The sequence below is a fragment of the Balaenoptera ricei genome, chromosome 2, assembly GCF_028023285.1.
Source record: "Balaenoptera ricei isolate mBalRic1 chromosome 2, mBalRic1.hap2, whole genome shotgun sequence".
NCBI classification, from domain to species: Eukaryota; Metazoa; Chordata; class Mammalia; order Artiodactyla; family Balaenopteridae; genus Balaenoptera; species Balaenoptera ricei.
Genome location: NC_082640.1, coordinates 41420257 through 41436956, shown reverse-complemented (window position 1 = coordinate 41436956; position 16700 = coordinate 41420257). Strand labels below are relative to the sequence as shown.

General features: G+C 38.0%; 1 protein-coding gene across 5 annotated transcripts in view; it reads left to right on the top strand.

Moving 5' to 3' along the window:
- Positions 1–16700, top strand: part of AGBL1 (AGBL carboxypeptidase 1) — an 805162-nt gene that overhangs the window by 259980 nt on the left and 528482 nt on the right. The window lies entirely within an intron of this gene.

The following is a 16700-nucleotide window of genomic DNA, read 5'->3' as shown; positions in this document are numbered from 1 at the left end:
ATTTATAAAATGGAATACTTTTAAAATTTTAATAATTTTTCTGCACATTATCTAGGGTTTTCTTTATGGATAATCATATCATTTGTAAATGATAGGATTTTTTCCCGTCATTTCTAAGTGTTGTACCTTTTATTTATTTTCTCCTGCTTTTAATACATTGGCTTGAACTTTCAGAGCAATGTTAGTATAAATGGTGATAGTGAATATCTTTGTATTGTTCTTGATCTTAAAAGAAATGCTTTCAGCATTTTACCATTAAGTATGACATTAACTGAAGGGTGTGTGTGTGTGTGTGTGTATGTGTGTGTGCGCATGCTCATGTTTGAATGTATTTCATTTATGAGGTTAAGGAAGTACCTTTTTATTCCCCATTTGCTGAAAGATTTTTAATATGAATGGATGTTGAATTGTATTAGATGTTTCTTTCCACCTCTATTATGATTATCAGAAAATTTTTCCCTTTTAATCTGGTATTGAGATACATTACATTAATTGATTTTCTAATATTAAACTAAACTTGCAGTCCTAAGATAAACCTATTTGTCATAACATATTACCTTTTTATACATTGCTTGTTTAAATTTGCTCTTATTTTATTTAGGATTTGCATGTATGTCCATGGTGCTACAGACTTGTAATTTTCCTCTCTTTTGCTGTCTTTGCTTTTGGTATGAAGGCTGTGCTTATTCCTTAAAATGAGATGAGGACATATTCCATTTTGTTTGTTTGGTTTTTTATTTGTTGTTTTTTCCGCCTAGTCTCTGGAAGAGTTTGTATAACATTAGAATGAACTCTTTCTTAAATGTTTGGGAGAATTTTCCTCTACATTTCTCTGGGTCTGGTGCTTTCTTGCAAGAAGTTTTCAACCTATTGATTCAACTCCTTTATTGATTCAGTAGTGATTTTGGTTTCCCTATTACTTTTTGAGACGACTTTGGTAACCTTTTAATCTTTTTTTTTAATTCTTGTAATGTGTCTATTTAATCTAAGTTTTAAAAATTGCTGGCATAACTGTGATTATATGTTCAATTATTAATCTGTAAAATTTTCAGCTTGTGTAGTTTTCTTTATTTTCATTGTTAAAATTTTTTATACCTCATTCTTTTTTGATATAAGCATTTAAAGCAACCCATTTCTCTTTAAATACCACTTTAGCTCTATACCACTGGCATTTCTGTCATATTTTCATTTTCTCTCAGTACTAAAATTTTTCTAAAGTCTATTATGATTCATTTTTGACTCATCAATTGCTTAGTAGTTTAAAATTTTTTTCAAACATATGGAGTTTTTCTAGTTATCTATTTGATATTGATATTAAATTAACATTATTATGAACAGATAATGCCATCTGCTTGTTATTCATCATTTGATAATTGTTGGGGCTATCTTTTATGGCCTGGTGTATAGTTAAATTTTGTAAATATCTATACAAAAGGAATGTGTTTTCTTCAACTAGTAGGTGTGTGATTCTTTATATATGCTTTAGATTGAACATGTTTTTTTTGTTTTGTTCGAATCTCCTATATCTTTAATAACTCCTGTTTTGACTGCTTGACCTGTCAATATTTGAGAGAATTGTGTTAAGATTTCCAGTTATAGTGATAGAGTTGTTAATTTTTCCTTGTTTAGTTAAAAAAAATTTTGCTTTACCTATTTTGAGGCTATGTTGTTAGTTGCATATAAATTTAGAATTATATTGCATTTTACTAATTAATTGAAGCATTGCTTATTATGTAGTGATCTTTTTTATCTCAAGTTCCTTAAAGAGAATTTTGTTTGATATTAATATATATACTTTAAGTTTTCAGGTTCATATTTGTCTGATATCTATTTTGATTAGTGTATGTATTGGGAATCTATTTTTTTTTAAAGTCAGTTGCTTCTGTTGGTTTTCATCTATAGTATCTCATTTCTAGTATGCTTTATAAATATTGACTGTAAGATGGCCTTTTACTTAGAACTGCAGCTGGGGGAGCACTTTGTAATTTGGGTTGAGTTTCCTCCTGAGAGAATTTCTTCTGTTAGTCACCCAGCAGCACTCTCAACATGGATCCACTTTAAGTTAAATCCTGGGCTTAATGGCTTTCAAACTAGATAGGTAGTATAAATTTGAACACCAGCTATACATGGACACTTTCCCAGAGTAGCATCAGAGTCAAATCAGATATTTTTCTTGCTGTCTCCTTTGGAAAAGGACTTTGTTTCTGGTTCAATTTTTTAAAAATTAATTAATTAATTAAGCTGCATCAGGTCTTTAGTTGTGGCATGCAGGATTTTTCATTGCAGTGTGCAGGCTTCTCTCTAGTTGTGGTGTGCAGGCTTAGTTGCCCCGTGGCATGTGGAATCTTAGTTCCCTGACCAGGGCTAGAACTCACATCCCCTGCATTAGAAAGCGGAGTCTCAACCACCGGACCACGAGAGAAGTGCTGTTTCTGGTTCAATTTTATACTATGTGTATAGCCCTTTAGAGTACCACATTTTTACAGTGGTGTCCTATTAAATTCCCTGTGTTGGCCAGACCTTAGGCTTCTTCTGTCTCCTGGGTTCTATGCAGTTTTCAAAGCAGAAACTCAAGTTCTTTAGGGGTTGGCAGGAAATGTTCAAAGATGGCTTTACTTATTCTCAAGGTTTTCTGGTTTTACTTTGCTTTGGAGCATAGCACATATCTTTTCTTCGGCCAGCATGGTGATGCTTTGTATTTTTAGCCACCATTTTTTTTCTTTCGAATCCACCATTTCAGTTGCTTCTGTGGGGAAGTTGAATGAAAATATGCATCCCGTTTATCATGTTGCCAGAAATAGAAGTATATTTAACAAATATTTGTTGTATATTATTCTCAGGTGGCTGTGGGGCTCAAGAAAGTAATATGTACCAAATAGCTTTAGAAACAACAAAGTATTTGGGTTTTCCATAGTTAGGTAACACTGAATAACATTAGTAAGTGATGTAAAACATATAAAGTAGATTTCATGCTTGGAAAAAGAAATCAGATCAACTCACTTCATTGTAAGGAGGTGTATGAACCTTGGTATTGACTACAGTTATGTTAAAGAACTATATGATAAAGCACCACCCACTGTCAAGAAAGAGAATCATTTGATTGGCAGATGATGCTAAAGGTAATGTGACTAGAGGCAAGGGCATCAGAAGTTAAAGAACTGTGAGTGCAAAATCCTGCTTGGATCTTTGTGCTAAATGTGTTTGGTCTCTGGGTTTAATAGTGATACTCCTTATCCAGGCATAGAATTAATCTCTAAAAGGCTAATGCCTCTGACTCCACCTTGCTGAGCAGTCTCTGTGTTCAACACTGTCAGTGTGACCCCTGAAATTATTTCTTTTACTTGACTAGGATCATGGACCATAGGTGCTCAGTTTTGCACAGTATTTTGCAAACTTAATGAACTTACTACTGACCTCTCTTCATGGTGTTTCTCCTTTTTTCTGCCCAATCTGATATGTCTTGCTTTTTGGAAAGGATGTAATTTACTAGGCATTAGCCTGTATGTTGCACTATTGTACATCTTAGCGCTCCAGGTAATAGATGGTGATATGCACAGAGAAGATCCTCTGATAATTTCTATGGTGGGATGTTTCATATGTTTAAAAAAATAGAATCATAGCATGTCTCATTCTGTTTAGTGTCAGGCACTCTGCTAGGTATCAAGTTTACAATGATGATTAAAACATAGTCCCTGTCCTTAAGAAATTAATGAGTTTTCTTAAGAGGAACACACAAATAGTACATTTAAGTGTTACAGGTACTATGATAGAAGCTGATACAAATTTGAGGTAAGGTATAAAGGAGGGAGTTGAAAACTATATCTGGGAGGGAAGGGAGGAAGTCAGATGATATTTGAAGGAGCTAATGATGCTAGTGCTAAGGCATGGATGCAGTGTGGGTGTTCTCAGGATGCTAAAGTGGACAAAGGGCTGTGTCTAAGATGAGAGATCATCATAGTAAAGGTCCACTTGTGTGAGGCTGCTGTGACCATCTCATAGCTTGCATTCATTCATTAATTCATTCATCATTTATTCAACCAATTTATATCAGGCGTCTGCTAGGTGCCAGGGACTATATCAGGTGTTAAGTGTATAGATGTGTCCTCTGACCTTTGGAGCTTTCAGACTAAGGGGAGACAGTCAATAAACCAGGAAACAAACAAGAGATAGTCACATAATGTGATAATAGCCATAAGGAAAATAAGTAGGTTGCAGAGATAAAAAATAAGGTGGGGTGGTTGTGGTAGTGTATAATTTAGATAAGGATGGCCTCTTTGAAGAGACAACATTTAAGCCAACGCCCTAACAAGAATTTTCCATTTGAGAACACGGGATGAGGTGGGATGGAGTTTGGGGAAAGGGTTAGAGGGTTACAGGCAGAGAGAAGAGCCTGTGAGAAGCCATGTAGCAGGAATGAGCTTAGTGTGTTCCAGGAATGAACAGGAAGCCAGGGTGACTGCAATAAAGGGGGGAAGAGGGGGAGTAGCAGTAAATGACATTGGACAAGTAGGCAGGTGACAGATCTTTTTTTTTTTTTTTTTTAAATCAATCAACTGCCACTGGTTTTTATTTTATTTTATTTTTTTTATTTATTTATTTTTTCACACACACACACTGTATTTTATTTTTACAAGAGATAAATCAACTGACACCAAGCATTGTACATGGATGACCACAACAAAAGCAACAATGATTGCAATTACCAAACATGAAACACACTCATACTATGTCATAGTATTGACATTCAGTCCAGTAATCCTCCACTGTAACAGCTCCTTTACTTTGCAGTGAAAATTGATTTGTATATTCTTTGCCTCTGAGTCCTTGTGGAATTTTTTTTTTTTTTTTAAATTCAGACAGAAAGTCACAAAAATTATACTCATCCTCATCAGTTCACTCAGTCCCATGTAATTAATTTTTTTTTTCATCTTGATCTTTTGTTAGCACTTTTATGAGTTCATCAGTTTTTTATTAGAGTTCTGAAAATGCTTATTCATTCAGTTCAGCAGTACAGTCCATTACCAGAAACCTGTACTTGTCAGAGTCTTTTCCATGTATTTCTTGAAGATGAAACCCTTTTATAGGAACATATTTGCAAAATCATCAGAGTACACCCAGAACTGTCTGTAAATGACAAAAGACTTAAAAATGACCACGGTTAAAGATTTGATGACAGTTCATAATAATGCAGTTGACAAGAAAATTAGTTATTTCTGAGATATACATTTTAAAGTAATAACTAGGATTATTACTTATAACATTATACCTTTCCATACAAGTACAAATATAAGATTTTTAGAAATTTCATGTAATGTCTGAAACATTTATATTAACATATTTCCATACATATTTCCATACAAATACAAATATAAGATTTTTAGAAATTTCATGTAATGTCTGAAACATTTATATTAACATATTTCCATACAAATAACCCAATGAAAGTTTAGTATTAGTTGTTTTGTTTGTTTTTTTATACTGCAGGTTCTTATTAGGCATCAGTTTTATACACATCAGTGTATACATGTCAATCCCAATCGCCCAATTCAGCACACCACCATCCCCACCCCACCGCAGTTTTCCCCCCTTGGTGTCCATATGTCCATTCTCTACATCTGTGTCTCAACTTCTGCCCTGAAAACTGGCTCATCTGTACCATTTTTCTAGGTTCCGCATACATGCATTAATATACGATATTTGTTTTTCTCTTTCTGACTTACTTCACTCTGTATGACAGTCTCTAGATCCATCCACGTCTCAACAAATGACTCAATTTCGTTCCTTTTTATGGCTGAGTAATATTCCATTGTATATATGTACCACATCTTCTTTATCCATTCGTCTGTTGATGGGCATTTAGGTTGCTTCCATGACCTGGCTATTGTAAATAGTGCTGCAATGAACATTCGGGTGCATGTGTCTTTTTGAATTACGGTTTTCTCTGGGTATATGCCCAGTAGTGGGATTGCTGGGTCATATGGTAATTCTATTTTTAGTTTTTTAAGGAACCTCCATATTGTTCTCCATAGTGGCTGTATCAATTTACATTCCCACCAACAGTGCAAGAGGGTTCCCTTTTCACCACACCCTCTCCAGCATTTGTTGTTTGTAGATTTTCTGATGATGCCCATTCTAACAGGAGTGAGGTGATACCTCATTGTAGTTTTGATTTGCATTTCTCTAATAATTAGTGATGTTGAGCATCTTTTCATGTGCTTCGTGGCCATCTGTATGTCTTCTTTGGAGAAATGTCTATTTAGGTCTTCTGCCCATTTTTGGATTGGGGTGTTTGTTTCTTTGATATTGAGCTGAATGAGCTGTTTATATATTTTGGAGATTAATCCCAGGTGACAGATCTTGGGGGACACAATAGACCAGGATAAGAAGTATTAGTGTGGAGCCTTTGAAGGGTTTTGAATAAAAAAAGTTATTGACAGCTAGGATTTTAGAAATGCCATTCTGCCACTTGTGGACAGGATAGGTTGGAGGGTTAGCTCACCAGAGAGAGAGGTAGGGAGATCACTCGGTGATTTTTGTGAGAGTGTGAATAGAAGCTAATGAGTATAAATGGGAACAGAGAAGAAGAAGTGTTTGGGTAGGGAAAGAGGAGAGATTGCAAATGACATTCATGGGTAGATGATGGTGGTGCTATTTTTTAAGCCTCTAAATTCAGCAAGAGTAACATGTATTTGGGGGAAGGCAAATGAATTACTATTAGGTGTTAAACCTATTAGGTATAACCTTTGAGGTCCTGAGAGTATGTGGGAAGAGGATAACATTTAGTGGACTTGCAGATCTGTTTGGAGCTTGTGACAGCAGCCAGAGCTTGTATGAGAGATGGACACATGTTGTTGCCAGCCTGGCATTGCTTTGTTACTGAGTTGGCCAGTCCCACAGTCCAATCTTTGCCAAACAGCCATCTCCCAACCTCTTAGCAAGATGAACACAGATGAGTTAATGTCCTTTTTCTTAGTACCTCCTGGTTCATTTCACTAGGCAAAACACTGGATTATAGTGGAAATGTAGGATGATATTTTTCTAATAGATTATATAGATCTCACAGAGTTACAAGGTGTGTATTGGGGGAAGGGAGGAGATATTACTGTTTCATCTGGTTTAGTTGCTCTCCTGCATCCAATCCAGATGGGAAGCACCTGATGTAGATGTATGTCTTTGAAAGGATGGTGCCTCACATGAATACTTTCTTTCTTCAGTTATCACTTCTTACTTTCTTCCATTTTTCTCCTGAATCTTTTACACTCAAGCCCCTGAAGGTAGTATCCCACCTTCTCCTTGAGAAAATTCCAGGCCTTCCTACCTGAGCAGGAAGTTTTGCTCCCTGAACTCCTGTATCTTTCAAACTTAATCACATAGGCTTCGGATAGGTGCTAGAGAGTTTTTCTGAAATCCAAATGAGAAAAGTGCGGTCTCACGGGTGAAAGCAGCTTGATGCTCCAATTTTCATTCATTCTCTCCACCAGCAAGTGCTATAGTTGATTTCCTCACTATTACGTAGGAAGCTAGCACACTTTGTCAAGGTGAGCAGTTTTTCTTTTTTTTTTCTTTTTTCTTTTGGTCAGAGCAACACAGTTCAGTCTTATATGAACAATGGAAACTCCTTCTATTGAGAAGATAATTTCCTGTCTCCTTGTGAAGCAAGAAACACAGAATTATTGGGTTACACCATCTATGAGTGTCTCTAGCTTAGACATCTGGGGCTAGTGAAAAAAAGTTCTGTGAAATTTATTTTTAGTTTTGTATTTTCTTCCAAATAGAAGGGAGAGGGATATAGAGAATGGTTTTTGGTTTACTCTGCAACACAAATAAAGTTATCAAATATTGCAGTGAAGCCAAGTTAAAGTTGAAGATGCAAGAGAAGAAAAGATTTGTTTCCTTGGCTAGGGAAGTTTGGCCAGTGAGAAAGAAGAAAATGGGAGTCGTCTTCTTTTGAGAAACTTGATTGTTAAAGGAAAGAGGCCATTAAGGCAATAGAGAGGAGTGGTATACACTGACTTTTTGTTTTTGATTTTTCTTTTTTTGTGTGTGCTTGTTTCATTTAAAGGAGGAAGTATTTGAGAAACTTCTAAAACACTTTTGGGTGGAGAAGAAGCCAGTTTTGAGATAAACAAGATTTAAAGCACAGCCTAAACTGGGAATGAAATATTCCAGAGAAGCTAGAAATGGATTAGGATAGATTAATCATGAACGATTGGAAAGGAACCTCTGCCTTTAGACTGAAGGGAAGAAGGTGGGTTTTAGGAGCAAATGAAGATAAGTTTATGGATATGGGAAGTAAGAAGTTGAAGGAGGTCACTCCCCATAGCCCTGATAGTCTGTGTGGAGTAATATGAGGTCATCCACTGATGGCTTGTAAGATGAGAGAATAATTTGAGGAGATTGGTCAAAGTAGAAATGGTCATTCAAGGGAATGGGAGAAAAAACTGACCAATGATAGAGAGATGGATGACAGAGAGGGGCTTAAAGACCAGTGATAAGGGAGATCACGGGTTTCTGGGGCTTCAGTTTATGTGGACGTGTACTTCTCCCCAGCAGTACTCAGCAGGTCTCTTGGAGTTGAGAAAGTCAGTGGATGGACTGACCTAACGTTGAGGGTGGTAGGACAAGGAAGTGGAAAGACGGGGGGATAAATGGAGACTTAGGTCATAAACTTTTTGTTTCATGGAGCTAGAACCCACTGAGTTCTTATCTAACAAATTTGTGACATTCCAAACACTAAATTTGCCCTTAATATGTGATAGCTAGATGTGTTGTACTTTACTTAGGAAGCTGAAGTTTACAACACCTCTGACTCATTCTCTGATGATAAATTTTACTCTTCGGATGCAGAAATTCTGGTCTGAATGCAAATGTCGCTGGAAATTAGTTTGGTTTTGCTTATTTATTCTGAGAAGTGATGGAATCCCCATAAGAGAAGATAATCTTAGGCATATGCACTCAGTAGAAATGTTTGTATACTTAGTGTTTGCTTATGTTTTCCTAGACTTGTCAACTGCTTTTTCTATACCAGTACCTTTATTGAACATATGGCATTTTGAGGTGAGTCATAGAAAATTCAGCTGAGTCTGTTAATTGCCAAAGAGACAGGTATAAAATTCAGAAAGGAGCCAGAATAATGTATCTACAAACGAACCTCAGGCAGGTGTGACTTGCCTAATTACTTGCTGATGGAAAAAGCACACCTATTCTAATTTATGTACACTCTGGTCATATGATAGGAGGAGTCTTGGCAACTGTCAGATGCGGCGTGCTTCAGATGGGGTGTGTTGTGATTTGGCTCCCTGAGAATTCAGGTAATCCCAAAGAAAGAGGGATCTGGTTAGAATCCTGGCTTCATACTTACATGTACTTTATAGCTATGTGAACTTGAACAAGTGTTTACTTTTAACCTCATTTTTTTTCTTTCGTAAAATTGAGGCTCATAATACACGATGTTTTATTATTCTGTAGACCAAGTATTTGAAGCACTGAGCTGAGCTCCTGGTTTGTGGATATTTGTACTCTTCATTTTCTCCCTCCAACCCTTACCCATAGAACTTCTAGCCCTAAATATGGGAGACCAAGTTAATGCTTATTGTGGTTCTCCACCAGAACAAGAACTAAAACAATGGTATCAAAATATCACAATTTAATAATCATATGTATATAGAGAGTAATAAAACAAGTGTGGTAAAATATTAAGAATTAGAGGAATCTAAGTGAACAGTACCCAGGAATCTTTTGAACTATTTTTGCAACTTTTCTATAAGTCTGACATTGTTTTGAAATACAATTTTTAAAAAGTCATAATTTAAAAGGAAAACACATCCAAGCATGTGACAGAAATAAAGAAGAAATAGTTGGCCTGTTTGACTGTCTGGGAGTCAGCTTGTGAGAGATGTATGGATGTAAGAACAGAACTGGATTTACAAGTGGAGATCTGTAGAGATGGGCGATGCACCCTGTGTTTGTGTGCAGTAAAGGCAAGTGTAGAGGCTGGTATATAAATAGGATGTGAGGCTGGTAGGGATGTTTCCCTCACTCACAGCACAAATAAAAGGACCAGCCGTCTAGCTTAGAGAAGCAAAAAGGAAGATTCTCTCTCTTAGAGCTTAGTGGGGAAGAAAATAGTCTCCTGAGACACACTGAAGCCCCAGACTTCTGCTGCAAGTGTACAATACCAGCTAGGTATGAAGGAAGTAAATAAATTAATTTAAAGACAGGTCCTGGTGAAACTCATTTTCTACCCGGAAGAAAGCAATGCAGAAACACTGTTTTGTTTTTTTTTTTTTTTGAATTCTTTCTTTTGGCTGTGTTGGGTCTTCGTTGCCATGGGAGGGCTTTCTCTAGTAGTGGAAAGTGGGGGATACTCTTCGTTGTGGTGTGCGGGTTTCTCATTGCAGTGGCCTCTCTTGTTGCAGAGCATGGGCTCTAGGGCATGCGGGCTTCAGTAGTTGTGGTGTGCAGACTCAGTAGTTGTGGCACACGGGCTTTGTTGCTCCATGGCATGGTGGGATCCTCCCGCACCAAGGACCAAACCCATGTCCCCTGCATTGGCAGGCAGATTCTTAACCACTGCAGCACCAGGGAAGTCCCAGAAGCACTCTTTAGAAATGCTTTCATAACCCGGGAACACTGGACTTCTGCTGCTGCTAACATGTATACCCTACACAAGGAAATAATGCACCATGAAGGAAACCAAAATTCCAATAATCAGGACTGTTAACCCACAAAAAATTTGAGATGATAGAACAATCTGAAAGATGCTTCAAATTATGGAGCTTTAAAATGACCAAAAATGAAAGAAAGAATCAAAACCATGAAAATAGAATAGGAAACTATAAAAACCAACAGGCATATTTAAGAAAAAAAAGCAAATACATCTTTTAGAAATTCAAAAGAAAACATATCTATTGAAATGAAAACCACAATAGGCAAGCTAAGCTGCAGTTTTAGACACAGTTGATGAATTTAAGAAAATTGAAAACATACTTGAGGACATAACCTAGGATACATGACTTAGAGAAAAGTGGACACCACAAAAGAAAGCCTGAGAGACATGGAAGATAAAAATGAGAAGGTCTAAGAAATTTCAGAAAACAAACAGAGAGTTGGATGAGCCAATGTTCTAAACATATTGGCTGGTAATCTTCCAGAATTATTGAAGAGAGGAATCTTTAAATTGAGGATAATAATAACTTTGGATCCACTAAACTTTGGATCCACTAAAGTGAAATTGCAGAACACCAAATAGCAAGGGAAATACTTAAAAGCAACTGAAGAAAAAAATACATAAAATAATATAGTGCTTGATAATTGTTTTTTAAAATTCAAAAGCAAAATAAAATAATATTATGAGAAATTTAGAGAAAACTATAGAGGAAAGGGGTGAGAGAGAGAGAGAGAAGAAAAATGTAAGAAATAAAAGAGAGAGACAGCTACAAGGGTATTAGAAAGAGGATATCCACAGGACTTAGATTCAGGAGACCCTATTCCAGGTCTGTTGCTGTGAAAATTTAGCTAAGTTACCTAACTTCTCTGATTAAGAACATACATGGGATATTTTCTGGTTTTGTTTTAACAAGCCTCAACCGTCAACCATCAACTCATTTTGCACAGTATTGTTATTTCTCAACACAGAGCCCAGTGTGCCTGTGTTGTGAAAGTGTTGACACAGAGAAGTGGAAAAGTATGAGGTCGGCTCGCTATACAGGGAGGAGAAAGGGTGGAGAAACCGAGGAGCCAAGGAAGAGGTAAAAAACCAGTCTCCGCTTGCTGCTTCCGAGGGCCCCACATGTTAGGGCCAACTGAAGCTTTGGGGTCAGTGGAGTTAGTTTGTACAGAGTAGCAGTGCCTTGGTGATCTCTCACTCCTTTTGCTCTGTCTCTTTCTCCATCCGCTCCAGGCTCTTTCCTCAGAGCTGCATTTTGCCTTGTGGAGTTGGGTTCTGTTTCTGGACGTCTCAAACATGCTTCTATTTTTGAGTTGCTAATCATCACTCTCTGTAACTTGCAAGAGACACCCCTGAGGTTTCATGGACTTAAGTAGAACAGAATCTAAACTTATTATGGAGAATAAAATGCGAGAGAATCAAACTGAAACAAGTTCAGAAAATAAATTGCATTTAGAGCTAAATGAATAATGTTTCCCACTTCTTGGGCTGACTGGAACAAGGTACTTGCCTGGAATAACAACTCTTGCGTGTGAGTTGGCATTTGACTGTGCTTTTATTACCCAGCAGTCAGGCTTCCGCATGAAGAGAAGTTAGGGGTGTTTAGTTAGTACAGGACTGCTGGATTGGCTGGACATGCTCCAGCTCTTATCCATGATTTATACCAAGATGGGAACAGCAGTCAAGGCTGTCCTTGCAGATGGGTGAAAACCTAGCCCCTTACACCCCAAGGGGCAGAGACTTAATGGGAACTTTTCATAGTTCTGAAAGCAGGGGTTTGAAAGCAAACATCAGACTGGCCTCTGCCTTCAGAGAGAGTCAGATGAAAGAGGGGCCCGAGAAAAGCTCCTATTGTGACACATGATTTGTGAAAACTCATGACCTAAGTAAGAATTACTCTGCCACCTACCTCTCCATAGTCTTCTAGCACAGAGAAATTGTCTGGGGGTGGGGAGTCATGTACCCTCTATTTCTAGGCTGTTAGGAGGCATTCCTGAGGACTCTGGCTGTCAGGGAAAGGAGACAAGAATTATCATCACTCTCAAGAGTAAAGCATTACGTGGACATGCAAAATAATCAATTTAGAAATCTTGGGAGCTTTTGTGTTCCTGATGTCTCTCTGTTCCTTTCCTCTGCTCATTTTTATAGAAACTTGCACAGATTTACACTGGTTTACTTTTGTAAACTGAGTTGCCATCTGCTTCTCATGTGATATTTTGTTTACATGCCTGGATATTTGCAGAAAACTGACCTATTCACCCATATTTTGCAAGAATCCAGTGTTCTGCCTTGCATGACCAGTAGGCATTTGCACATTTATTTAAGAAGGGAAAGAAAAAAGGTACAGAAGAAAAGAAGGAAGGAAGGAAGAAAGGGAGAAAGGAAGGAAGGAAAGAATGAAGGTAGGAAGGAAGGAAAGAAGGAAGGAAGGAAGGAGAAAGACATATGTAAGGTATTATTTTAACTTATTTGTTTATTTAGCTAATGTTTACAAGTGTTTGGTATGTGCCAGACACTCTTCTAGGCAGTAGAGACAGAGCTGGGATTAGGAAGCAAAACAGATAAGGTCCTGCCCTCTGAGAACTTACATTTTAAAGAGGGGACACAGATGATCAATATGTAGCCTGGGATAAATGATGTGTCAGATGGTTCTAAGGGACATGGAGGAAAGAAAAGCAGAGTGGGGCATGGGATGTGCCAGGTGGACATGGGCTGTATATTGTTAAGAGGTGGTCTGTGAAGTCTCCTTAAGAAGATGCCAGCTGGAGGCTTGCAGACCCATTCCCGGCAGAGGAAATAGCAAGTGAAAAGAGCCTTAGAAAAAAAACATGTTTTAAAGCCCCGAGACAGGAGTGTGCTTGGTGGGTTCTAATCAGGATGGCCAGTGTGGCTGAGTGAAGTGAACAAGGTGATGAGTCAGAGGCAAGGTCTAAGAGGTGATGCAGGCCAGTTCCTGCAGGTCCCTGTAGTAGTTGTAAGAATTCTGGCTTTTCCTTTGAGTGATGTGGCACCATAGGAGAGTTGAATGATGTGGTCTGATTTATACATTAAAAGAATCACTTTGGCTTCGAAGGGATAAAGGTGAAGGAGGGCCCCACTGGAGAATCTATTGCCTTGGTCTGGAAGGAAATAGTGGTGACTTTGAACAGAACAGTGGAGGTAGGGAGGTGGCTGTGTTTTGGATCCGTTTTGAAGGCAGAGCAACAGATTTTGCTGTTGGATTGGATAAAGATGTACAAAAAAGAAAATCATCAAGAATGCTTCTCCAGGTAAACAATTTGGATAGGCTGCCGAGACTGGAGCCAAGGAGAGCAGGATAGAGGCTACTCTCAGTCACTGAGGTAAAGCTGGAGTTTCCAGCACTATGTTGAATAAGAGTGATGAGAGTTGATATCCTTGCTTTGTTCCCAGTCTTAGGAGGAAAGCATTTGGTCTTTCACTATCATAGATAGTGTTAGCTGTGACTGTATTGTAGATTATTGTTAACTTGAGGATGTGATCTTCTGTTATTATTTTTCTGAGTTTTTATCCTGATTGGATGTTGAATTTTTTTCCACCTTACTTTACAGAATCATGTGATTTTTCTTCTTTATCCTATTAATACGGTGAATTACATCATTTGATCAATCTTTCTGAAAGATATCTTCACTAGGTATAGGATTCTACTTGACAGTGTTTGCTTTCAGCACTTGGAAAATATTGTGCTTCTCCCTTTTGGCCTCTTTAGTTTTTAAATAAGAGATCCACTGTCATTCAAAATGTTTTTCCCCTATAGGTAAGGTTATTATTTCTCTCTCATTGCTGTCAAGATTTTCTTTTTCCTTCAGTTTTCGGAAGTTTGACTATGAAGTGTTTTGCTGTGGATTTCTTCAGGTTTATCCTGTTCGGAGTTTGCTCAGTTTCTTAAATCTGTAGGTTGCTGTCCATTGCCAAATTTAGGAAGTTTTCAGCTATTATTTCTTCTAATATTTTTTCAGCCCTGCATTTTTTTCTCTTCTAATTCTGGGACTCCAATTATATGATCATTGGGTTATTGGAGATCTTGTATTATTGTCTTACAGATCTTTAAGGATATGTTCATCTTTTTTCTTTCAGTCTATTTTCTTTCTGTTGTTCAAATTGGGTAATTTCTATTGTTCTATTATCAAGTTCATTGATTCTTTCCCTGTACCCTCCATTCTGCTGTTTAGCTCATCCACTAGTTTTTTTGTTTCGATAATTGTATTTTTCAGTTCTAAAGTTTCTATTTGGTTCTTCTTTATATCTTGTTTGTTGGGGTTTTAAATTTTTCATTGCTTTGCATATGTTCATAATTGCTTACTGAAGGATTTTTATGATGATTTAAAAAAATCTTTGTCATAAAATTCTAATACCTCTGTTTTCTTGGTGTTATCTATTGATTGCCCTTTTTCAGGACAATCTCCCTGGTTTTCTGTATGATGATTAATTTTTGACTGAAACCTGGACATTTTGAGGTATTATGTTATAAGACAGTGAATCTTATTTAAACTTTCTGTTTTAGTTGATATAATAGATCGAATAATGTCCCCCCAAAATTCATGTCTGTCTGGAACCTCAGAATATGACCTTATTTGGAAATGGAGTTTTTGCAGATGTAATTAATTAAGAATATTGAAATTAAATCATCCTGGATTTAGGGTGGGTCCTGAATCCAATGATGTTGTCCGTATCAATAGAGGAGAGGATACAAAGCGACACACAGAAGAAAGCTGTGTGAAGACAGAGCCAGAGATTGGAGTTATGTTGTCATAAGTCAAAGAACATATGGAGCCACCAGAAGCCACAAAAGACAAGGAAGGATTACCCTCTAGAGCCTTTATAGTGAGTGTAGCTCTGCTGGCAACTTGCTTTCAGATTTCTGGCCTCCAAAAGTGTGAGAGAATAAGTTCCTGTCGTTTTAAGCCACTAAATTTGTGGTCGTTTGTTATGGTAGTCCTAGGAAACAAATGAAATGGTTTCCTTTGGTATTGCTCTGGCAGGGGAAGGGGTGTGGGTACCACTTTGTAACTACTACATGAGTGAAGAAGTCCTAGTTCCCCACTTGGCTTTTGTTGACCCCTGAGGGCAGAAACCCTCTGCATTCCTGCTGATTGGGGATGGAAGTTCTGACTACACTAGGCATCCACCGGTACTATTTTGGCTGGGAGGGGTCAAAGTGCCTCATTACTGCTCCTGACATGGCTTCTTCTGCTACCTTGGGTGAGGGTGACCGCATTACTCCTGGGCAGTGCTGAAAGTCCTGACTCTTATTAGGCCTCCACTAATGCCACCCTGGTGGGGCAGGATCAGGACATCTCATTACTGCTGGGGTAGGAGTGCAAGTCCAGTCTCCCCGTGTGGTCTCCCCGACTCTGAAGGTTCCCTACCTGGCCCTCTCTGACACACCACTGCGGGGGTGAAAGACAGGGGGTTGGGGTGCCTTGTTAGGACCTGTCCAAGGTGGAAATCTAGGCTCCCCACTCAGCATTTGCTGGCATGGGTGGGGCCTCAGTTTTTTCTGTGGTGTTTGACTGGAGCAGAGTGGTTATTATCTAAAAGTTTTCTGATCTGCTGAGCTCCACTTTTTCTGATCCTTTGACTAGACAAAGCAGGTTTTTGTTGGGGCTTTTTTTGTCTGTGCTTGTTGGCTTTCTGGGTTGATGACTTTTTTGGCTCTGGGATTGGGAAGCATGAGGCAAAACCCCCCACAAAAACCCCAAAACCCAAGACCAAAAACCAAAACAAAACAAAAAAACAGAGAACTTACTCCTATGTCACTCCTTGGGTCCTGAGATTGCTAGCTGGTCCATCTTCCCCTCTTCCTTTCTCAGAGTCATCTTATGTTTGTTTTAAACATCATGACCAGATGGGAGGAAAAAAGAAAGATACATCTGCTGTATACTGTACTCCCAGAAGTGGAAATCCTTATGTGCCTTTTAAAGATTTTTCATACCTTTACTCTTGTTAGATTGTAGAATTTATATTCTATGTCCTTTCTGGGTAAGTATCATCCTCAGACCTTGTGGAGATC